This window comes from Manis javanica, chromosome 16 (assembly GCF_040802235.1).
Source record: "Manis javanica isolate MJ-LG chromosome 16, MJ_LKY, whole genome shotgun sequence".
Classification (NCBI taxonomy): Eukaryota; Metazoa; Chordata; class Mammalia; order Pholidota; family Manidae; genus Manis; species Manis javanica.
Genome location: NC_133171.1, coordinates 2,346,876 through 2,372,134, shown reverse-complemented (window position 1 = coordinate 2,372,134; position 25,259 = coordinate 2,346,876). Strand labels below are relative to the sequence as shown.

Sequence of the window (25,259 nt, the reverse complement as noted above, 5' to 3'; positions counted from 1 at the left end):
GGTTCTAAGCATATACGTAGTTTATGTGACTTAAGAAATGTAGTAAGTTATCTGTACTGCTGAAATAACTCAATAATATTTAGATTTGCTCCAAGGAGTCAGTGACAAGTAGGATTTTTGTTAACATAGGCATATTTGTTTGCCATGGAAATACCCTCTTGTGATCTGGGCAGCTTGAGGGAAGTTAGGTTTCTATGTAAAACTAGACTGAGTATCTCAGATGTGAAAATGACAGACTAATGGGAAGTAGAACAGTAAATTCTGGGACTCTAATTAGTGTGTAAATATAAAAACTAGACTCTCACCCACTTTCATAATTTTTTTTAAAGCTTCTTATAATATGAGTGAAAAATACTCCCATTTTTATTTCTTTTTAACTACCCCATGTGAAACCAAAACAAAAAAAACACAGGCTGCTTTGGAATAATAGTTCATGTTAATAAATTTATGCTTTAATGCCAATGATACTCTCTTCTTTAAGATTCTGCCAAGTATACTTAAGAAAAAGAGAAACATGTTTTTATACTTAGGGATTATGAAATGAAATGATATGAAATCCTCCCTTAAATAAGACTAAAATATAGGTAGCATATGGAAAAGTTGGACTGATTTTATTAAATTGAAATGAAAAATGTTAACATAATATAAAGTAAGATAAAAATGTTCTAGGATAGTCTGGGAAAAAGTTTGGGCAATAAAATAAAACTTGGTCAGCTTAGTCAAAATATAAACCTGGAAGGGCATTAACAATTTACAAAATGAAAGCTCATATTGACACAGCCAGAGGAAAGGCTAGTGTAATAGTTTAGTGAGATGTCTGAACTATTATAGATTGTTTTTAAAGGAACACAGTATTATTATTTTAGTATTGCAGTAATGCTAACCAGTTATGTAATTTTGACAAGTTGTGTCTCTTGAAATTAATTAACTGGGAATTAATTAAATCCATTAAATTAATTACTAAGATATGTCTTAAAATGAGTATGTTTAAATGGGCATTTTTTAAAAATAGTAACATTTATAAATACTGCTTAATATTAAAAGCCCTAAAAATTCATCATGTTTTTCTTGTAAAGTTGTTAGTTCATTCTTTTATTCAATAAATTTTGATTGTGCATCAGCCATTCATTTTAGCCCTAGGGAAGAGAGAGGAAAGAAAAATTCTAAACCCTAAAGGAACCCATAAGATTTAACTCAGCTGTTGCCCAAATTATCATAAAATCTGAATTGGTAGAGTCAAAATTCATGAGGTTTTATATAAACTGGCAGCAGTGCCTACCAAATTTCCCTTGGGAAAACAGCAACCACTTTTCTGGGTTTTTAAAAAAAAGTCATCTCCTCCTTATTTTAATATTTTATTACTTAGATTCAAATTTAAATAATTCATGGCTCATGAAGCATTCTCTTACTGTACTAGACAGTGCTAACCTGAATTATAGGAGAATTACTATTATTTTAATTATTTGTGTCATATTATATGAGATAAAGGTATCATATGTCACTCCTGTCAATATTTTGAGATTTAAAAATATCAAATCCCAAGAGATGAATGCCTTTCAGATAGACCTTGCCAGCTTTTAGAGGATTTGCATGATAAATAAACCAAACATATTGTAGCACATTAAATACACTAAGTATATAAAATAAATGTCTTTAAATATTCTGTCCTCATAAAGTTTAAATGCAAAATACTAAAATTTGCTTTCTATAAAATATGAGGCAAAATCCTTGAATTTCTTAACAGTATTACTGATTACTATCTATTGACTAATCATTTATTAAATTAGAGACTTACATAGCTAACAAGATTTTTATGTTATAGTAGTCATAGAAAGACTTGCATTCTTTTGCACTTTTATAGCATATTCTGTTGACTTCAAAATGCTATTGTTTGTAAGATGTGCAATGATTTCATGCACCATTTAGAAAGGGAAAAAAGTCACTGCCAGTTAAGTCATGACACAGTTGTTTTATAACTGATGAGAAGATGAATCCTGATTCAGGCAGATTAAAATATTCAAAACATATGTGAGAGTCTATAAAGTATGTATTTATGTCCATTGCTTCATTTTTTGATGAGAGACAAAGTAATTCAGAGAATGATGTGTGGATTTGAGCTGCTTTGAGGACATTTTCCCTGAAGACTGTGGACACAAAGGACTGGATCTCACTCTGTTGGTTCACTTGGGGATTCATGGAAGAATGATATGAAAAAAAATACAAGTTATGCTCAACCTACTCTCTTTGCTGCCTGAGTAATTGAGCTTATGCAAATGCCTCAGTATTTTCTATATAAATAATCTTGCAGGTCGCCTTAAAAGGATAATGTGTGTTGGCTGTTGATTTATTTCGGCTTTTCTCCAGCTTTGCTGCCATTGTCTATGTGAGCAGCAAAAGAAAAAAGAAAAAAAAAGGAGAGGCAGGCTCTTTTATCTCCTGCATGGAGATTTTTTTCTCATGTTTCCTCAGATCAGAGAAGGCAGTAGACATGTTGCATGAAACTGAGGAATATATTTCTAGGGAAGAAAGAAAATAAAAGTGAGGGGAGGTGGAATAAATTGAAGACAGATTAACAACTGGAAGAAATTCTAGAAAACAAATTTTTAAGAAACTTTTTAGCAAACTGTTAAGGAAATAAAGTACTGTTTCACCAAAATACAGTATTCCTCTGTTACACTTTCATGATTCAGAGTGAGCTTTGTTGGGCTATGCTGTATGTTAGAGGAATATCAAATTTTGAAGGTTGATAGTGGAATTGTTCCCTAGCCACCAAGCAAAATATCAAGTATTTAAGAAAAGATTTGGAAGCAGCAAATGAGATTTCTGAGAATGGATGAGGAAAGGTAGAAAGAGGATGGAAGAACATTTAAGTGAGAACACATGTATGTACTAACATTTATCCGTAGCCTGATGTTTAGTTAGTGGGAAGTAGATTTGACCAGACTGTGTAACAGATTGCACTGGGAGGGCAGCGCTCTGCGCAGGAGCAGGGAAGGGCCATGTGGCCATGAGTGTGTGTGTTTCTGGTGGCCCACCACCTAGCAGGTGGCTAGCCACTTAATGACTAATTAACAAAACCTTGTAGTGGCTGTCTGCTGCTCTTAGCAGGAGGACAGAGCTCACTGACCTGGCCTCTGAGACCTCATCTCTGGAAGCACCCCTCACCCTCTAGCCCCACCACACAGGTCTTCTCATCCCCATTCCATTTGCCCATTCCATTTGCCCAGCTCCTCCACACTCCCTAGGGCACACAGCAAGCATTTGGCAAATATTTACTGAATGAATGAAGGTGGGTAGGTGGGTGGATACAGGGAGAAGGGTGGATTCCTTCATATAACAGGCAGGGCCTTTATACGATATGTACTATTCTGTTTTTGAAGTGTGATTAAATAGGCATTTTTTATTTCTCTTGTTGCAACCCAAATTACATATGTGAAATAAATTGTTAAATTGTATTAACTTCTCTATATAATCTATATAGTTTATTGTATGTATCCGTGGTGATACTAGAAATTGTTTTTTTCTCTCTCTCTAACAAAAATAAAAGCTTCATTTTCTAACCTTTAGTAAAACCATGGACAGCTACTACAAATGAATCTGTATCTAACCACTAAGATTAAAACTAGTCTTGGTATACATTGCAATATACTAGTATCTTAGTTAACCAGGTGCAAGGTTGTGATGCTCTGAAGAATTGAGGATTCCAAATTTCTGAAGGTTGAATACTACAACCCTATTCAGGAGTTTCAAACTGCTAGTGTCTCAGCAGGTGAAGGGAAAACTCTTTTATTGAAATGAAACTCTTAGCAAAGACAGGCTTTTTTTTTTTAATGCTCAGTGTATGTTCTTTTTCTCTTTGTATAATCGTTTCTTATTTTATTTCATTTGTTTTTACTTGGTTGCTTTTTTGTGTGTGAAAAGTCTGCTTAAATATCAGAAGAAAATAAAGATGACCAGTGATCAGGGGGGTTCTTTTTTTTTGCTTTTGAAATGTTTTACTAGTTAGAAACTCATCAGAGGCAGCTACAAAGAAATGGGGGCTTTGATAAGGACATGAAGATGTCTCATGGATTTCAGGGACAGGTGGTGAATAGACTTTAGGTGCTAGAAAACAAAACAAAATGGACAAGCCAAAAGCCACCCCAACAGCCCAGGGTATCTGGGGTTTGGGTCACGTCCATATGAACATGAACTCCTCCCACATGTGTGGACAGGCAATTTCCAGGAAAATGGATGCTGAAGAGGTAGTCCAGAGATGGTGCCAAGGATGTGTGATTGTTTCTTTCTCTGCTCTTGTGCTGCTGTTCAAGGTTTTGTAATCACTGGCACAAATGTTGCTGGAGAAAAAAAAAATAATTGAGATGTCTATGGTTCTCTTGTGGTAATTGCTGTGTGCCAGGCTCATTCCCATCCTTGTTCAGAATGATAAGCTCTTTCAGGGGGTTCTTAAGTAGCGGAAATCATCCTCATTTTTAAAATATGGAATTACACTTTCAAACTGCTAATGGAGTTTGAAAAAGGCTTCCATAAATGTAACACACACAAGAAAATAGCAGTGTGCCCATGACTGGAGAGTGACTGGCTTTCCACTCATGTGCACGAATTAATGAGCAGGAAAACATACAGCATGTATGTGGCCAGAGCTCAACTTCCACCCACTTCAGATTCCATGACACAAATAGATTAAAAAGATGGGGAAAGGTTGCCATGTCACCCACAAACATAATGAAGCCTAAGTAGCTACACTCAATATCAGACAAAAGCGTGTTGAGATAAATGGGCATTTTCTAATGATAGAGTCAGTCCATCAGGAAGATACAACAGTTCTAACAACAGAAGCCCAAAATGTATGAAACAAAACTGACAGAAATGAAGGGAGAAACAGACAATCCAAAGTACACTTGGCAACTTCAGTACCTCGCTTTCGATAATGGCTGTAACGACTAGGCAGAGGCCAATAAGGAAATGAAAGACTGGGGCCGCACAGTAAGCCAGCCAGCCGTAGCGTATCTGTAGGACAGTCCACCCAACGTGAGCAGCATGCATGTTCTTCTCCAGCACCCATTGAACATCCTCCAGGATAGACCATAACGGAGGCCACAAAATAGTTTTATCAGTAAATTTAAGAGGATTGAAATAATACCAGTTTTGTGTCTGACCACAATGGAATGAAATTGGAAATCAGTAACAAAAAAGTATACTTATCTGAATAAGTTATGTATAGGAGGAGAAATGTGGCACTCAGTGACACAAAATTTTATGTACAATTGACTCGGTCTTCCAAAGCAAGTCAACTGTGAACATTGCTATGAAATTGATAAAAATTCTTTATTAGGTTCTCTATACATGAGGAAGCTAACAGAGATAAAGGCCCCTGGAAATGCTTTATTAAAACAAAGATACAGCTTGTTGTACATTTTTTTAAAGACTGCAGTTCCTTCAGAATAACAAGTCATTGAAAATCATGTCAAGTAATCAAGCAAGAAAGGAATATTTGAAGATAATCAAAGAAATATATTTGGAACAACTCTGTCTTATCCTTCCTTTTGAATCAGATAGCTGGAGCATTTAACAGCTGAGGCTTTTAGCAGGAAAATACACTTCTGTGTCACCCAATTCTGTTACCTTGCCATTTGTCAAGGACATAGCCTTTAAAAGAGATTATTATTTTGTTTCTTATGTTAATTTCACATTCATTGTTATAATGGTATTGTCTATTTAATTTTATATTCTAATACATAGAACATATTAACATAAGATTTGCTCTTCTATAAACTTACTACCAAACATCAAATAAAATATATGTTTATTATTTTTTTATTAGAAGAGTATTAAAAATTTAGTCTCACTCAAGCTAAAATACATATAAGTGTTAATCCTGGCCATTCAATATTATAGAAAATAAATGCTGAAGTAGTGGTTTAGTCATTTTGTTCTAGTATCACAGTTGCAACTGTTGATATAATAATAATAATGATCATAATGATAGTTCTAGTATCACAGTTGTAACCAATGATGATACAGTAATAACACTGTCAGTAGCAATAATAATTAGCTAAAACTGAAGTCCTGAGCCCCACACCATGCTTTCTATGTGTTATTAGTTTCTCAGATAAGCCTCCCAGCCCTGTGAGGTGCCATTATCTGCATTTTACATAATGAAGCACAGTAGCATGGCTCGCTTAAGTCTGCATAACTAGTGAGTGGTAGAGCCAGGATTAAGCCCAGGCTTCACGGTACCCAGAGTCCACCTGAGGACATATTTGAGCAGTGGCACCGGCAGAAGGGGTCAGGTTGAGGTGGGGGTGGGGGACATCCCAGATAATTGCTGATTTTGATGGCTGTGTGAAGGGCCCTGCCAGCACTGAGATTGGCCTAAATGTTAATTATGTTTTCATCTGCCGGGATTTAATTGATTGCATTGGGTGGCTTTCCTTGTATGTCATATTCTGGAAAGTTTATTAGTTGCTTGAGTGTTTGCAGTGGGAGGAAAAGCACATGTGTAGGTCTTATGTAATCTGTCCTTACGTTCTTCCTCAATTAGAGGCCTGTCCAAGTTTTCACCTTCTTGGATCAATTTTATTTGTGACTTGGTACATTCTCTATGTTACACAAGTATCCAAATATATTAAGATAAAATATAATACCCTCCCATAATTGTAAATGTTTTTGTATCATATGCTTTTTCATATCTAGGAGCACTTATTGATCATATTGTTTATCTAATTAAACATTTTTTAGATGTTACTTATTCAAGTTTTTCAGTTTGTTTTTGACTTAATTTTTGTTTTTATTTTCTTTTTTATGTTTCTCCAGTCTTGCTTCTCTGAAATGATGTATTGACTGCTTAGCAAATTATCTTTCATATATATAAAAAAGTTTTACAGTATTCATTTGCTTTTGACTACACAAATACTTGAGTACTTCTTTTACCTTAACTTGTTAGATATTGATCTGTATTATTTTCAGTTGTTAAGTAAGCAGTTATTTGTTGGGTTCTTAATTTGCTAATTGAACTGGGTTTGGGTTGAGTATTTCATTACAAGTTAATGAGAATAATTGCCCAAAATGAATTTAAAATTATGGGACTTTAGATGACAGATAGTAGGGGGTCTCCTATGTCATCTCTGTACCCCAGTCCCATGCTTTTACAATTTTGGGGGGAAACTGTATATGAAGGTTTTACTTTTACAAAGGTTTGTAAAGTGAGAAATTTAGTATGCCTTTATCCTACTGCATTTTCTTTTTCTGTTAAAGCCTGTATTTTTCCGTTTCCCAACTTTTTGCTACATCATAGCTGTCCAGTGGTGAATTCAGGCCCCCTCCCCTTAATTATTTTTCTATTTCTTTTGAGTACTTTTAAAAAATGCATTACATTACCTATCTGTTGTTATACAAGTCTGGTCATAATTGTATCTTGCATTGTTTAAACCTTTAACTAATGATTTTCAGTCTGGCTTTGGATGGGAGTTGACTTCAAATTCCACCTGTAGTCTATTCTTGTTTTTCAGGGCTGACATTCTTGTGCAGGACTGCTGCTGTCTTACTACTTGCAGTGTATTTCTCCATTAGAAATATTACCAAGGCCTTTGGTAAAACTGATTTCACTAAATGATCCAAGAACGACTCTGATCTGCCTGACACGCCTTTAATGAGGCATGATGGCGCTCGCAGAGGGTGCCTTTGTGTCCTGTGCCGACCCCAGCTGTCAGGGTGCCTCAGCATGGCGTTTGTTCTTCCCTCTTTTCGGGCCTGTGCATTTACCCTCCTTTTGGCTTACATGACACTACTACCATATATTTGAATTCCATCTGATGTATAGTTTTTTCATACTGTTGCTGTTCATTTTGATTTAGCCACATGTTATTAATCCCTTGTTTGCTTTTCATTTCAACTTACATCTCTAGTTTCGCATTTCAGATAATTTAATTTTACTTGAAGGTAGTCTTTAGTTTTCCATTAGTGTAGGTCTGTTGTGACAAATTATTTCAAATATCACTTATTAGAAGATCTCTGTTTCTGTCTCATTCTTGAAAAATCCTTTTGCTGAGTATAGAAGCCTAGAATTCCAGCTTGGCATTTTATTTCCTTGAATGCATTGTTGCTGTTGAGATGTCACTTTTGAGTTTGATTATTGCTTGTTTAAAGCAATCTGTCTTTTTGTTATAATTTATTTTTCTGACACTTTTAAGATTTTTGGTCTTGTGTCTTATTTTTGCAGTTTCACAGAGGTGTGATTTCTCTATATTTCTCTTGCTTTTGGTTTATAGCACTCCTGAATGTATAGAGTCATGTGTTCTGTTCTGTTTTAGTCCTTATCTCCTCAAATATTGCCTCTGCCCAGTTGTTTATCTCCTTACCTTCTGAGATTCTAACTCCAGCTTTTGCGATTTATCTTCTTTGTTGAAGAACGTTGCTTCTTGAGTTTGCATCCTTTTGCCTTTTATACTTTTTTCTTTGTTCTTTCTTTTGTCTTATCCCCCAGGTCCCCATTGTTTTCAACTGTGCTAATCTGAACTTAAATCCAAGCAGTGAATTCTAAATTTGATTGTATTTTTTCAATTCTGTCATTTATATTTGGCTTTGCAAATTCACTCTCTTTTTTATACTTTCTAATTCTCTTCTGGAGTTTTCTTTTTCTTTTTTATTAAGGTATGATTGATATACACTCTTATGAAGGTTTGACAAGAAACACAATGTGGTTACTACATTCACCCATATAATCGAGTCCCCCCATATTCCATTGCAGTCACTGTCCATCAGTGTAGTAAGATGCCACAGAGTCACTACTTGTCTTCACTGTACTACACTGTCTTCCCCATGACCCCCCCACATACCATGTGAACTAATCATAATAGCCCTCAATCCCCTTCTCCCTTCGTCCCCACGCACCCTCCCCCAACTCTCCGCTTTCATAACCACTAGTCCCTTCTTGGAATCTGTGAGTCTGCTGTTATTTGGTTCCTTCAGTTTTGCTTCCTTGTTATACTCCACAAATGAGGGAAATCATTTGATATTTGTCATTCTTTGCCTGATGTATTTCACTGAGCAAAATACCCTCTGGCTCCATCCATGTTGTTGCAAATGGTAGGATTTGTTTCTTATGGATGAATAGTATTTCATTGTGTATATGTACCACATCTTCTTTATCCATTCATCTACTGATGGACACTTAGGTTGCTTCCATATCTTGGCTATTGTAAATAGTACTGCAATAAACATAGGGGTGAATATGTCTTTTTGAGTCAGAGAAGTTGTTTTCTTTGGGTAAATTCCAAGGAGTGGGATTCCCAGGTCAAATGGTATTTCTCTTTTTAGTTTTTTGAGGACCCTCCATACTGCTTTCCACAATGGTTGAACTAGTTTACATTCCCACCAGCAGCGTAGGAGGGTTCCCCTTTCTCCCCATCCTTGCCACCATTTGTTGTTCCTAGTCTTTTAACTGTTGGCCATCCTATTTGGTGTGAGGTGATAATCTCATTGTGGTTTTAATTTGCATTTCCCTGATAATTAGCAATGTGGAGCATTTTTTCATGTGCCTGTTGGCCATTTGAATCTCTTTTTTGGAGAATTATCTGTTCATATCCTCTGCACATTTTTCAATTGGGTTATTTGCTTTTTGGGTGTTGAGGTGTGTGAGTTCTTTATATATTTTGAATGTTAACCCCTTCTTGGGTATGTCATTTACAAATATATTCTCCTGTACTGTAGGATGCCTTTTTGTTCTGCTGATGGTATCCTTTGCTGTACAGAACTTTTTACCTTGATGTACTCCTATTTGTTCATTTTTCATTTTGCTTCCTTTGCTGAAAGAGATGCATGCAGGAAAAAGTTGCTCATGTTTATATTCAAGAGATTTTTGCCTATGTTTTCTTCTAAGAGTTTATGGTTTCATGACTTATATTCAGGTCTTTGATCCATTTTGAGTTTACTTTTGTATATGGGGTTAGACAATAGTACAGTTTCCTTCTTTTGCATGTAGCCGTCCAGCTTGGCCAACACCAGTTGTTGAAGAGGCTGTCATTTCCCCACTGTATATTCATGCCTCCTTTATCGTATATTAATTGACTTGGGTTTATATCTGGGCTCTCTGGTCTGTTCCATTGGTCTGTGGGTCTGTTCTTGTGCCAGTACCAAATTGTCTTTATTACCGTGGCTTTGTAGTAGAGCTTGAAGTTGGTGAGCATAATCCACCCCCCACCCCGCTTTATTCTTCCTTCTCAGGATTGCTTTGGATATTTGAGGTCTTTTGTGGTTCCATATGAATTTTAGAAGTATTCTAGTTCATTGAAGAATGCTGTTAGTACTTTGATAGGGATTGCATTGAGTCTGTAGATTGCTTTAGGCAGGTTGGCCATTTTGACAATATTAATTCTTCCTATCCATGAGCATGGGATGTATTTCCATTTATTGGTATCTCCTTTAATTACTCTCATGAGTGCTTGTAGTTTTCAGGGTGTAAGTCTTTCATTTTCTTGGTTAGGTTTATTCCTAGATATTTTATTCTTTTTGATATAATTGTGAATGAAATTATTTTCCTGATTTCTCTTTCTGCTAGTTCATCATTAGTGTATAGGAATGCAACAGATTTTTGTGTATTAATTTTGTATCCTGTAACGTTGCTGAATTCAGATGTTAGATCTAGTAGTTTTGGAGTGGATTCTTAGGGTTTTTTATGTACAATATCATGTCATCTGCAAACAGGGACAGTTTAACTCTTTCCTTACCAATATGAATGCCTTTTATTTCTTTGCATTTTCTGATTGCTGTGGCTAGGACCTCTAGAACTATGTTGAGTAAAAGTGGGGAGAGTGGGCATCCTTGTCTTGTTCCTGATCTTAAAGGAAAAGCTTTCAGTTTCTCACTGTTAAGTATTATGTTGGCTGTGGGTTTTTCATATGTGGCCTTTATTATGTTGAGGTATGCCCTCTATACCCATTTTATTGGGAGTTTTTATTATGAATGGATGTTGAATTTTGTCGAATGCTTTTTCAACATCTATGGAGATGATCATGTGGTTCTTGTCCTTCTTTTTGTTGATGTGGTGGATGATGTTGATGGATTTTCTAATGTTGAGCCATCCTTGCATCCCTGGAATAAATCCCACTTGATCCTGATGGATTATCTTTTTGATATATTTTTTAGTTCAATTTGCTAATATTTTGTTGAGTATTTTTGCATCTATGTTCATCAGGGATATTGGACTGTAATTTTCTTTTTTTGTGGTGTCTTTGCCTGGTTTTGGTATCAGAGTGATGCTGGCTTCACAGAATGAGTTTTGGGAGTATTCCCTCCTCTTCTACTTTTTGGAAAACTTTAAGGTGGATGGGTATTACCTCTTCATTAAAGGTTTGATAAAATTCAGCAGTGAAACCATCTTCTCCAGGAGTTTTGTTCTTAGGTAGTTTTTTGATTAGCAATTCAATTTCCTTGCTGGTAAGTGGTCTATTCAGATTTTCTGTTTCTTCCTAAGTCAGCCTTGGATTGTTGTATTTTTCTAGGAAATTGTTCATTTCTTCTAGGTTATCCAGTTTATTAGCATATAATTTTTCATAGTATTCTCTAATAATTCTTTTTTTTGTAGTGTCTGTAGTGATTTTTTCCATTCTCATTTCTGATTTTGTTTATGTGTGTAGACTCTCTTTTTTTCTTCATAAGTCTGGCTAGGGGTTTACCTGTTTTGTTTATTTTCTCAAAGATCCAGCTCCTGCTTTCATTGATTCTATTGTTTTTTTCTTCTCAATTTTATTTATTTCTGCTCTAATCTTTATTATGTCCCTGCTTCTACTGACTTTGGGTCTCATTTGTTCTTCTTTTTCTTGTTTGGTTTCTTGAGTTCTTGAATATTTTTCTGTAGCTCCATGAGTATATTTATTGATTTTTATTTTGAAATCTCTTTCAGGAATACCGAGGAGTTCAGTTTCACTTGGCCTTCTTTCTGGTATTTGTGGGATTTTTGTTTGAACCAGATTACTTTGACATTTAATATTTGTATGTAGTGCCCTCTAGTGCCCAGAAGCTCTACTCTCTGGAGCTGTTCAGCCCCAGGAGTGATGTCAGGGGTCGCAGGGGAGCCATGCTGGTGCCTTGGGGGAGGAAAGAGTTGTTTCCTACTTCCCGGCTGCTGTCCCTGTCCCCACTGTCAGAACCTTTAGGCCAAACACACAGGTGTAAGCCTCTATGCTTTGTGTTCGTAGCTGCCATAAGCGTTGCCTTCCTCTGGCTGGCCTGACGCCAGGTCAGGGGCTAATGGTTTGCCAGCCGGTGCCATCAGGGTGGAAGGCACAGCAGGCTGCATATCATGGTGGGAGTTCTTGGAGCTGGTAGCCATCCAAGTGGATGGAGTGTCTGAAGCTCCTGAAAGTTCCCAACCTGCTGGGCAGAGTGTGCCCTGACAATTTTGTGCACCTGTTCTTTCTTCTGAGCAGCAAGCTCTGTGCAATCCTCACCCCTTTAGCAGCCATCTCACTGTTAGGAAGTCTCTCTGACTGTCCGCCTTTCTTTTGTCCCAGAGCACACCAAATGTGGATCCCTGTTTTTCACAAGTGGCTGGAATCTCAGCCTCTCCAAGTATTACCCTGGTCTTAGCTTTGCAACCCCACTAATCTCCAGAGCACCATGCAGTGTAGGCCTGTGTTCCCAGAGGAAATCTCCAGGGCTGGGTGTTCAGCAATCCAAAGTTTTCACCCCACCCCCTCTCTGCTCCATTTCTCTTCCTCCCAGCGGTGGGGAAGGGTTTGGGTCCAGCTGGATCACAGCTTTGGTCCGTTACCGTGTTCCATGAGGTCTGCTTTTTCTCCATGTGTATGCAGTCTGCTGCTCTTTTAGGATTAGTTTTATTAACTCTATTTTTGTATTTTATGTGGTTTGGGGAGGAGGCCTCTGTCTTACTTCTCACACCACCATCTTTAATCCTATATCTTCCTCTTCTGGAGTTTTCAATATGCTTGTCCTTGAACAAAATAAGCACATTTATTTTAAAGTCTTTGTATGTTAATTGTAGTATATTGAACTCTCTTCAATCTGTCTGCAATGTTGGTGCCTGGTTATCTCTGACTTTGAGTTAGATGGTCTATTTGAAGAATTACTGAAATGTTTTGAAGCCTAAGTTGATGTCTTCCTCCAGAGAAGATTTTAATGTGCCTCTGCCAGGCTGCTGGAAGGACTAGCAGTCCCATATCAACTTAATCCAGTCTTGGGGTTTGTGATTTTCTGGGCCATTGTAGGTGAGTTGCAGTTCATGTGAAGCCTGGTCTTCACTCAGTTCTCTCTTACTCCTAAAATGAAGCCTTTCAGGGTGTCAGCTGAAAACATGTAGGTTTTCATAGGAACTCTATGTGTCGCATGTCCTGGATTCTATCGTTTATACCCTTGCTTCTTTAGATTGTCAGGAACTCCTCAGCCTTAGTTGCCCCTGTATAGCTGCAGACCCTCCCTGAGCTAAAGGCATTCCAAATGCTGATTTCTGTTTTTTTGACTTTCATCCTCTTCTGGATCTTGGTCCAGTCACTTTTTACTGCCTTCTTAATGTATCACTGCCTTTAAGCTGATCTTATTTATATTTTGTTTATCTATTCTGTTGTCCTCAAGGGAGGATCATTTGAATTACTTTACTTAAATTTCCATTACTAGCAAAGTTGTTTATTTATTTAGAATATCGACCCATTGCCTTGTACGTTGCAGTATTTTTCTCTGTCATTTGATTTTGTTACATTAAAGGGTTTTTTAAAAATATATACCCAAAGAGTTTAATTTTTATATATTCAAATGGTTTTTCTTTTGCTTGCTTTTTTTTGTTTAGAAAACATGTTCCTATTCTCAACATTAGCTAAATATTATCCATATTTTTCTAGTTCTTTCTGTGGTTTTATTTCCTTCACTGAATCATTGAACTTTTTGCAACATGGTATTTTCTTAAAAACTACTTTACTTTTTATCCCATATTTAGTACCTGCATTGCATATTTAGAAGTATATCATCCTTCCCCCAAAATTTTGAAATATGCCTCTTTTTTCTTTACTAAGTACATATATATAATGGGATCTTTCTATGGATTTTAAGTTTAACCATTGATCTGGTTTTGAGGAAAAAAATACTGCTTATTCATTTAATGTGTCTCCATTTAGGTGTCTTCACATAATTTCTTTTGAAATTTATTGTCTAATTTACAGTATCTGCATTCATAATGAAGATTAGAAAAAATTTTTTAAGCATTTTCTTATTACTATTTGAAGTTATATAAAGTTTAAAAGATTTGAAAAATTTTGAATTGGTATCTTCAAAATATTGATTCTCTGGGAGCCTGGTGTGTTTCTTCATTTTGTAAAAGCCTTTTTTTGTCATATTAGAAAACATTTAAATTTTCTGTATGTTTTAAATATTTTGTGCTGTATTTCTAGGCATTTTTCTATTTTTGTTGCTGTCATAAATACACTATTTCATTTTATTTTCCAATGATTTTTGGCATAAGCAAGAAGAGTGATATTTGTATGTTTTTGCTAGGCAACTACCTTACTGAGCTCTTGTTAGATGCAGACTTTCAGTTATTTCTTGGTTCTCTAGGAAACCATTATATTAGCAGCAAATAATGTTATTTTTCCCTAATATCATCATTTAGATGTCATTTCTCTTCATTCTGTTACTGCATTAGCTAGATCATCTAGAGAAGTGATTAAAAATCATAGTGATCATTGCAAGAATCCTTTCACTGTCCTAGGCATTAAAGGAGATTTCTCTAGAGTTTGATTTTGGGTGTTGTGTATCATTGGCCTGGTAAATGTTTTTTATCATGTTTTCCTAGTTCTCTAAAGTGTTGTTTTGATTTTTATAATTTCCTTGTGATTTTCTCTTTGACCCCTAGGCTATTTAGAAATATGTTGTTTAACTTCCAAATATCTGGGGACTTTCCAGATATCTTTTTGCTGTTTATTTCTCATTTAATCTCGTTGTGGTCAGAGAACATACTATGTATGTTCTTCTAACTTTTTTGAGTAGCCGACTTTGTTTTTAAATTTAACGAGTCATCGGTGCCCAGTGGCTACCTGTATTTGTTTTCTGTTGCTATGTAACAAATTACTATGAACTTAGTGATTTAAAAAGCACTTACTATCTTATAATTCTGTAGGTCAGAAGCCTTACGTTTCTTGCTGGGCTATAATTAAGGTGTCAGCAAAGCCATGTTTCTTTCTGGAAGTGCCGGGGGAGAATCTGTTTTCCTTGTTCCGTCAGGCTGTTAGCAGAATTAAATTCCTGTGCTGATAGCCCTGAGTTCCTCCTGTCCACGCTGGCTCTGCCACCCCCAGCTCTAGAGTCCACCCGCGTGCCTCGGGTCCTTGGCCCTTCCTCCATCTTAAATGCCAGCAACCACCAGTCAGGTCTCTCACGCTTCATCTCTCTCATGCCTCTCCTGTCGGCCAATTAAACTTGAAGGGGTCCTATGCTAATCCAGGATAGTCTCCCCCTTTTAATGCCCATAACCTTACAGCATCTACAAACTCTGCTTTGCCATGTAAAGGAATTGTTTGCAGTTTCTGGAGATGAGGGTATGGACATTTTGCAAAGCCATCATTTTGCTCACCGCACTACCATATTAAGCAATACCATGTCACATTATTTTAAAGTGGTGAATTTTTTTGAAAAATTCTTAAAATTTTTCCTTTTATTATTACCATTTTCAGGGCTCTTTATTTATATATGTAGATACAAATTAAAATTTCAGCATTTCAGAATAGGTCTCCGAGAATTGAATTCTCTTAGCTTTAGTTTTTCCAAAGAGGTCTTTGCTTTGCCTTTATTTTGGAGGGCTATTGTTTTTTTGATATAGAATCTGGGATTAACACTTTATTTCTTTATTAGTAGTATAAGAATGTCATTCCATAGCTTCTGTTGATACATCTTCCTTAATTTTTATCTCTGATTCTCTGTGTGTAACATATTTTCCTACCCTGTGGATACCTTCAAGATTTTGTCTCTATCTTTGGTTTTCATCAGTTTAAATGATTTGTCTGGTTGTTTTTTTCTTCTTTCCTTTCCTTCCTTTCTTGTTTTTTTTCTTCCCTTTTTCCCTTCTTTCCTTATGCTTATTTTTTCATATTCCTATCCATCCACTGGGAGTTCCCTAAGCTTTTTGGACCTATAGTTTGTTTATTTTTGAAGCATAGTTGGATATTATTTATTCACATATTTCTACTACCCTGTTTGCTCTTCTGCTGCAATTCCAATTGTACATTAGACTGTTTGATATTGTCCTATGGCTCTTGGATACACTGTTCTTTCTTGTTGGTTTGTATTTCTTTCCATGCTGTTTTGCTTCGTGTTTCTGTACAGTTCATTTTTGTTAGACTGTCTGTAAGTTCACTGATTCCTTAGTGTTGTCAAGCCTTAGAAGGCTTTCCTTATTACTTTGTCTTTTATATCTAACATTTCCTTTTGATCTTCTGTGTGTGTGTGCGTGTGTGTATGTGTGTGTTTAAATTCCCATTTGTGAATGTGTGTTGTCAACTTTTTCTTGTAGATCTTTTACAATATGAATTATAGTTACTTGAAGTTCCCTGTCTGAGAGTTCTAACATCTGGGTCATCTCCAAGTCTAGCTCCTTTGATGCCTTTTTCTCTTGACATGGGTTGGTAGTGCACACATCTTACCTTTCTCTTGAATTTTGGATAGCGTGTGTAACAGTGGATACTGAGGACAGTAGTTGAAACTGGTTGGGAACTGGCACTGTTCTTCTGTTGTCATCTGCTTAGGATGTGGCCTGTGCTGGTGTGTTCCTCAGTTTATCTTTCATGTACCATTTTAGTCTCTGCTGCTTCTTGCAATGGCCTGCTGTTCGCTTTGCTTATTCCAGGACTGGGGACTGGGAGCGTTTCTCGGTGTTAATGCTGCACGCCCAGCTTTCAGCTGCCTGTGCCTTGGTGGGGTGGGAGTCTACGCCTGCTCACCCTTCTCCTGGCAGTGGACCGCCGTTGCTCACGCAGTGCGGGGATGGTAGTAGGGCTGAAGATTGTCATCCTGGCACGGCCTCACTCTCAGGCAGTTCCAGCGTTTCCTGCCCTTCTCCAGCAATAGCGTGTTATTGGTTCCTCTCATTTTATTGGTATGGGATTCTAGTCCCAGGGCAGTTTCCTCTTCTACCCTCCCCGCAAGCCAGTGGGTTTACCAGTGCCCTGTGGGGGTGGTGACTCTCCTGTTCTTTTCTCAGCAGCTTAAGGCTTACCTACAGCTTTTCTGCATGAGAGCAGCATTCAGGCAGTCTCTTGAGGCTTTGCCTTTTCGACAGGGCAGCCTGCGTGCCTGCTCTCCCTGGCATCCCATCCTGCCCCATCTATGAGCACCTGCTGGAGGCCCAGGGCAGAGAGCCTGGGAATGAACATAGGTCTGCCATGTCTGAGGCCAGGCTCCTCCAACCACTCTTGGCCTCCAACAGTTTGTTAGAATTGTAGGTGATATTTTCTTGCTTGTTTGCTTAGATGCCATAGCTTCCTTCACACCTGCCTCCCCACTCCCCGCTCCCCACACGGCCAGTCCGTGTGTCCCTCCGTGATGCTCAGGCTGTTTGGTTGCCTTGTAACTCCACCTATCTGATGGGCTCTAGAAGTTCTGATTTCTGTGATATCTCTGGCTGTTTCTTTTTGTTAGGGTGGGAGCAACATCCCTTTCAAGTTTCTACATCCTAAAGAAGACTCAGCTGTTTTTAATTTTTAAAATAAGGTCTGGATGTTGAATTTTACTAAATATCATTCACCCTTACTTAAAATGGTCATGTGAATTTCTAATTTATTCTTCCTGGTGTGGTGAATTATATCAACAGATGGCCTGATGTAAATGTATCCCTTATTTTTCTCTTGCTTGGAGAATGCTTTCATTAGCAAATATATCTTCTACACCTATTAAGGGCTGAATATATAAGGATAAATAATAAAGACAAAATCTTATAGATCTTATATCCTAATCAGAAGGTTACATATAAATAGGTATAAATAGTTAAATAGGGCATTTTAGATTGTGATCCTGATACGAAGGAAATGAACAGGGTGGGTGGGTGGTGCAGGGGCAGCTAGATATGGTGAACAGAAGCCCTCAGGGAACATTTGGTACTAGGTTTTAAGGGGTGAAAACAATCCAGTCACTTAAAGGGTTATAAAGGGTCAGTAGTAGGGAGGGCGTTTCAGGAGACAGCAGGTACAAATCCCCGGGACAGGCAGGAAGTGGGCCTCTTGGAGGATGGGGTCAGGAAGGCCTCCAGTGGGGCTACAGCATGGTGAGCGCAGGGACATGGGCTGGAGGGAGGTGGGCTCTCTTTGGCTGTTAGGTGTTTGAAGTATATTCCATGAGGAATGGGGAAACCTTGGAGATGAACTGAATGTGGCTCCCTGTTGTTCGCTGAACGTAGTTACTTGTCCCCACCTCTACATGGTAGCTTCCTGATGCTGCCTCTAGTGTACAGTTCTTTACCACAGGTTAATGTATTTGCTGTCAGTCTTGCATTTTCAGCGTCTCTCTCTGCTGACTTTCACTTCCTGTTTATAATCACATTCAGCCCCCGCCCTCAAAACCCTAACTCCCGCACCTGCCTTGCCGTGAAGAAACCATCCTGAACTTCTCTTCCTCCGAGACTGACATCCCGCCTCACTCTTTTCCTTCCCAGCCAGATTCTCAGAAAGTGGTCCTTATCCGGGGGCCCTTACTCTTCACCATGCTTGCCCTCACGCCTTGCCCTCTTGTGGCAGGTTTCATCCCCAGAACCCAGTTGACAGCTGCTCTCTGAGATCATGATGTCCTCCTAATCCCAGTGCCTGCCGAAACCCAGCACTCCCTTGCTTGGTCCTGTTTATCTGAATGTAGTGTTTGACATCATTGCCACGTCTTCCTTCTTCAAAGTCTCGAAACCCTGACTTACGGGGCATTTCACTGTTTCATGGTTTGTCTTGTCTTTCTTATTAACCTGTGTTTCTTTTTATGTTTTGCTCACCCTTAAATACAGAGATTACACAAGCTTCTGATGCCAAACTCCTCTCTCTCTCTGGCTTATCATTTTTGTACTTTTACAAAACAGCTCCTGCTGTGTACTCCCAGACCTGTGCCTCTAGTCCAGTCCTCCCTCTAGGGAAGGAAAAGAGTATGCATGCATATTTAATACATCATAATTTTCATATTGCTGTGTAATCTTTGTAATTATTTTAAATGGACGGATAATGGCATGTTAAGTGGCTGTACTATAATTAGGCTAACCATTTCTCTATTGAAAATTTCTAGTTCTGGATTTGCAGCTACCATTTATAATTCTGTACATGTATATTGAGTTTGAGATTTGGTGGAATGCAAAGTGAATTGATTTTTTTACCCCCTTTGGAACTAGCTCAGTCCTCCCAAGTAAAGGCAGCAAACCTCATCAGAATCCTGGGCAACCCTTTTTCAGGCTTTCTGGCTTTAGATCAACTAAGAGGCCCACTGTCACTACCCAAGCTCAAGATGCATTTTAACTCTTGCCTGAACTCCAGAAAGGCCTTCTAAACGGTCTCCCAACCACGGATCTCTGGACTCTGACACACCATTCTCTCTCACTTGTTAGAAAACAAGTAGTCCTGTGAGTCCAAGACCCAAAAAAGATGTAAGGCTTTTCACACCAATGTGTCTGTGAGTAAATCTGAAAAAGACATTTACCTTCAATCAAGGCTGAATTTTAAACACTCTGTTAGGTTGTAGTTCACCATACTTACTACCAACCTTGAGAATATTCTTTTCCGTACTTAACTGGCACCTCAAATGTTCTCCTGAGCCAGGAAACCTGCTTGTTTTTATGTTATTTGCTAATAAGTAGTCCTGGAAACCAGTTGATGGTGCTGTCTAAATGCCTCGGTGCTCTTTTCTGAAAAATATAGGCGCTCTAATGATTAGGCTTGCACTTGTAGAATAAAGTATCAGTGCCTTAGATACAGAGAACCTGGAACCTGACCTACCATTTCCTTAACCATTCACCATTCTCCAGTCACACAGCCTTTGTGATCTTCCCAGGTTTTCTCAGCTACCTGTTTGATGGAGAACTGGCTTTTTTCTGAAGTCCAGCAAGTCAGTGATTCTGACAGTGGCAACACTGCCAGTTTTGGTCCTTCTCCTAAGTGTGATTTGTGTCTGTTAAATGAGCATCTGTTTGGATTGCTGGCCTCTTGATGTCTTGGAGTTCCCACCTGATTGCCAGCCACTTACAGGAGCACACCAGCCAGAAGAGAATTCTTAGCAGTTGCTGACTTCATTTTTGAAACTTCCCACCCCCTTCTGGCTGTGTGTTTTTGCTCCTAAGGAAAGAGAGTTATGTTTCATAATTCACACAAAGAGGGTTACATGCACCAAGCATGTCTGGTTCTAGTTGTGTGAGAAACCAGAAGCCCTGGAATCATACAGTGGTACATATAAATCTGTGTCCATACTGGAGGCAGAGGGTAGGCCTGTGTACTGGTTGTGGGGGGAGTGAGCATACCTCCTTGATCTGTCTATTGCCACTTGTCTTGTGATCTTTCTGCTTCCTCTAATTTATTTTCATTTTAGTCTACTATAATAAGTTACCTTTAAAATTATCAAAAAGTACAAATGCTGATGGTAAACAGTGGCTCTCCTCCCATCCTTCCAACTATATTCCTGCTTTGAGGCATTCTGGTTATATATCCTCCTAACCCTATGGCCTGTGAAAACTATATGCCACATAGATAAACCCACATATTCAATGACTGTGCTCTTCCTGTAGATAAGGGAGCAGGAGAACATGACTCTAGTCACTCTATCAGATACACTTGAAGTTAATCGAGATTAAAGTAAGTTTTAAAAACCAGGCCACGTGTCTCATTCTCCAAGTCTCAAGGATCTGCCATCTCATACTCCGGGACACTGGTTCCCAAGAGGACGCTTCTGTCTATAATTCCTATCCTGATGGCTCAGCTCCCCACTCTATGTACTCCAGCCCCAAATCTCGAGAACCAAGGGATGGAGAGTAGCAATCAGTAGTGAGTCAGAGCAGCTTGCTCCAATTCCACCTGTAGAACATTAGCACAGGTAGATATGCAGCATTTCATGTGTGCCTGGTACCCTCACCTTTCTCTTTATCTCCTCCTCTCCACCGTCCTCCACCCTCATGACAACGAGGAGAATGTTCCATGTGCACTTGAGAAGAATGTATATCCTGTTGCTTTTGGATGTAGAGTTCTATAGATGTCTATTAGGTGCATCTGTTCTAGTGTGTTGTTCAATGCCTCTGTGTCCTTACTTATTTTCTTCCCAGTGGATCTATCCTTTGGGGTGAGTGGTGTCTTGAAGTCTCCTAAGATGAATGCATTGCAGTCTGTTTCCCTCTTTAGTTCTGTTAGTATTTGTTTCATATATGCTGGTGCTCCTGTATTGGGTGCATATATATTTAGAATGGTTATATCCTCTTGTTGGACTGAGCCCTTTATCATTATGTAGTGTCCTTCTTTATCTCTTGTTACTTTCTTTGTTTTGAAGTCTATTTTGTCTGATATTAGTACTGCAACCCCTGCTTTCTTCTCACTGTTGTTTGCCTGAAATCTGTTTTTCCATCCTTTGAGTTTTAGTCTGTCCATGTCTTTGGGTTTGAGGTGAGTTTCTTGTAAGCAGCATATAGATGGGTCTTGCTTTTTTATCCATTCTTTTACTCTGTGTCTTTTGATTGGTACATTCAGTCCATTTACATTTAGGGTGACTATTGAAAGAGATGTACTTATTGCCATTGCAGACGTTAGATTCGTGGTTACCAAAGGGTCAAGGTTAGCTTCTTTAGTATCTTACTGCCTAACTTAGCTCGCTTATTGAGCTGTTATATACACGGTCTGGAGATTCTTTTCTACTCTCCCTTCTTATTCCTCCTCCTCCATTCTTCATACGTTCTATGTTTTGTTCTGTGCTCTTTTTAGGAGTGCTCCCATCTAGAGCAGTCCCTGTAGGATGCTGTGTAGAGGTGGTTTGTGGGAAGCAAATTCCCTCAGCTTTTGCTTGTCTGGGAATTGTTTAATCCCGCCATCATATTTAAATGATAGTCGTGCTGGATACAGTATCTTTGGTTCAAGGCCCTTCTGTTTCATTGCATTAAATATATCATGCCATTCTCTTCTGGCCTGTAGGGTTTCTGTCAAGAAGTCTGATGTTAGCCTGATGGGTTTTCCTTTATAGGTGACCTTTTTCTCTCTAGCTACCTTTAAAACTCTTTCCTTGTCCCTGATCCTTGCCATTTCAATTGTTATGCGTCTTGGTGTTGTCCTCCTTGGTTCCTTTCTGTTGGGGGTTCTGTGTATTTCCGTGGTCTGTTCGATTATTTCCTCCCCCAGTTTGGGGAAGTTTTCAGCAATTATTTCTTCAAAGAGACTTTCTATCCCTTTTCCTCTTTCTTCTTCTTCTGGTACCCCTATAATACAAATATTATTCCTTTTGGTTTGGTCACATAGGTCTCTTAGTGTTGTTTTGTTCCTGGAGATCCTTTTATCTCTCTCTATGTCAGCTTCTATACGTTCCTGTTCTCTGGCTTCTATTCCTTCAACGGCCTCTTGCATCTTATCCATTCTGCTTATAAATTCTTCCAGGGATTGTTTCACTTCTGTGATCTCCTTCCTGACATCTGTTATCTCCCTCTGGACTTCATCCCATTGCTCTTGCATTTTTCTCTGCATCTCATCCCATTGCTCTTGCATTTTTCTCTGCATCTCATCCCATTGCTCTTGCATTTTTCTCTGCATCTCTGTCAGCATGTTCATGACTTTATTTTGAATTCTTTTTCAGGAGGACTAGTTAGGTCTGTCTCCTTCTCAGGTGTTGTCTCTGTGATCTTTGTCTGCCTGTAGTTTGCCTTTTCATGGTGATAGAGATAGTTGCAGAGCTGGTACGAGTGACCGCTGGAAGAGCTTTCCTTCTTGTTGGTTTGTGGCCTTCCTCTCCTGGGAGAATAGCGACCTCTAGTGGCTTATGCTTGGCAGCTGTGCGCAGACAGGTCTTCTGCTACCTGCCTGTTTGCTATGGAATTTATCTCCGCTGTTGCTGTGGGCGTGGCCTGGCTGGGGCTGCTCCTCCAAAGTGGTGGAGCCCCGTTGGAGGGGGAGCGGCCGGGAGGCTATTTATTTCCGTTATGGGCCTCTGTGCTCCCTGTTGCCCAGGGGATTAGAGTGCCCAGAGATCCCCAGATTCCCTGCCTCTGGTCTAAGTGTCCTGTCCTGCCCTTTTAAGACTTCCAGAAAGCACTCTCCAAACCAAAACAACAACAGCAACAATGAAAGGGGGAAAAAAAGGGAAAAAACGCGTGATTTTCTTTGTCCTCAGGCGCCGGTCTCAGGCACCCGATCACTGGTCTTGCTGTCTTGTTTCCGTAGTATTGGGGTCCCTGTCCCTTTAAGGCTTCAAAAAAGCACTCACCAAAAAAAAAAAAAAAAAAGGGAGAAATGTGCGATATTGTTTGTCCTCAGGCACTGGTCTCAGGCACCCGCTCACCGGTCTTGCTGCCCTGTTTCCCTAGTATTGGGGTCCCTGTCCCTTTAAGGCTTCCAAAAAGCACTCGCCAAAAAAAAAGGGAAAAACGCGCGATATTCTTTGTCCTCAGGCACCCGCTCACCGGTCTTGCTGCTCTGTTTCCCTAGTATTGGGGTCCCTGTCCCTTTAAGGCTTCCAAAAAGCACTCGCCAAAAAAAAAGGGAAAAACGCGCCATATTCTTTGTCCTCAGGCGCCGGTCTCAGGCACCCGCTCACCGGTCTTACTGCCCTGTTTCCCTGGTATTGGGGTCCCTGTCCCTTTAAGGCTTCCAAAAAGCACTCACCAAAAAAGAAAAAAAAACCACTCCTGTTTCTTTCCACCCGTGGGGAGCCGGGGGGAGGGGTGCTTGAGTCCCGCCGGGCCGAGGCTTGTATCTTACCCCCTTCGCGAGGCACTGGGTTCTCACAGGTGTGGATGTGGTCTGGATGTTGTCCTGTGTCCTCTGGTCTCTATTTTAGGAAGAGTTGTCTTTGTTGTATTTTCATAATTCTATGTGGTTTTGGGAGGTGAGTTCCGCTGCTCTACTCACGCCACCATCCTGGCTGCACCCCCATAATGTTACTTTTTAAAACTTAATGTGGTATTTCTAGGTGTTTCATTTGTGGGCTGAATTTTTGCACTTTTTGTTGGACATAAGACATTGTTCAATTTTTTTTAAGAGTAGCTTTATCAAAAAATAAAGAAATAGTCTAAAAGTTTGTAAACTGTAATAAAATAAACATATGTACTCCAACCAAGGCTCTGGTTGCATAGGTACTAGATGGGGCTTGGCATGGGCAGATTTTTTTTAAAATCTCGTTTCCCCTCTGATGGTTGCCCGATTTGACTTCTGCTGCTCCTCCAAGTGGTTTCTCTTCTCTGTTCTTATATTTAACAGTCTGTTGGCTTTCACTTTTCTTACAACCCACCTTCAAGCTTTTTGGAAGTGAGTGGGGAAACAACTCGCCCTGGGTGATGATTATCATTTTTCATTGCACCCATTTGCTTGGCACAGTTAATGAGGGACATAAAGTACATCATTGACTTTATTACATTCATTCTGAAGATGGAAAACATCAGTTTATAAATGGTTAGGTTGAAGAATAAAATAGATTTGTTCAAGATGATTTTGTAAAGGTGTCAACAATACTGATACTTTTTTTTTCTACTTTTATTGTGCACATATTTTACTCAGGAGACAGCACTTTCCCTCTACCTTGTTTTTCCCTTTTAATTATGGTGGTTAAATATATTTTTAGCAGATCAGTATGTATTTTTTCATTAGATTAATATATGACAGCATACAATCTGATGTCAGAAGATGACTAGAATGTTTTTTATTTTATGTAAATTTTTGCCTTCAGTAAGTATAAAGTTACCGTTACGGTGTAGACATTTTGGTCTAATATGAATTTCAAATATGTACATTGCAACAACTTTTTGAAAATAATAAAGAATTAGAGTATTTGGCTTTTCTACAAATAATTTAACCTTTTATTTATTTAAATAAAAAATAACTTTTGTTTATGTGCCCAAGGATCTGGCAAATGGAAACAAATTAAATTATGGCAAGTAATTATTGCTCAAAACTGTAATAGTTGACAGAGATTGTATGTGGTCAATGACATTTAAATACTGATTTATTTCTCACGCATCCACAAATGGAGGTGGTTTCATATCTTCTGTCCTGCCATAGCTCTATCTACCTACCTACCTATCTATGACTAATGGCACAGAAACAGCTACTGAGTATTTTGTT

General features: G+C 38.7%; 1 protein-coding gene across 9 annotated transcripts in view; it reads left to right on the top strand.

Annotated features, from left to right (window-relative positions):
* HIVEP1 (HIVEP zinc finger 1) overlaps positions 1 to 25,259 on the top strand; it is a 160,210-nt gene that overhangs the window by 91,684 nt on the left and 43,267 nt on the right. The window lies entirely within an intron of this gene.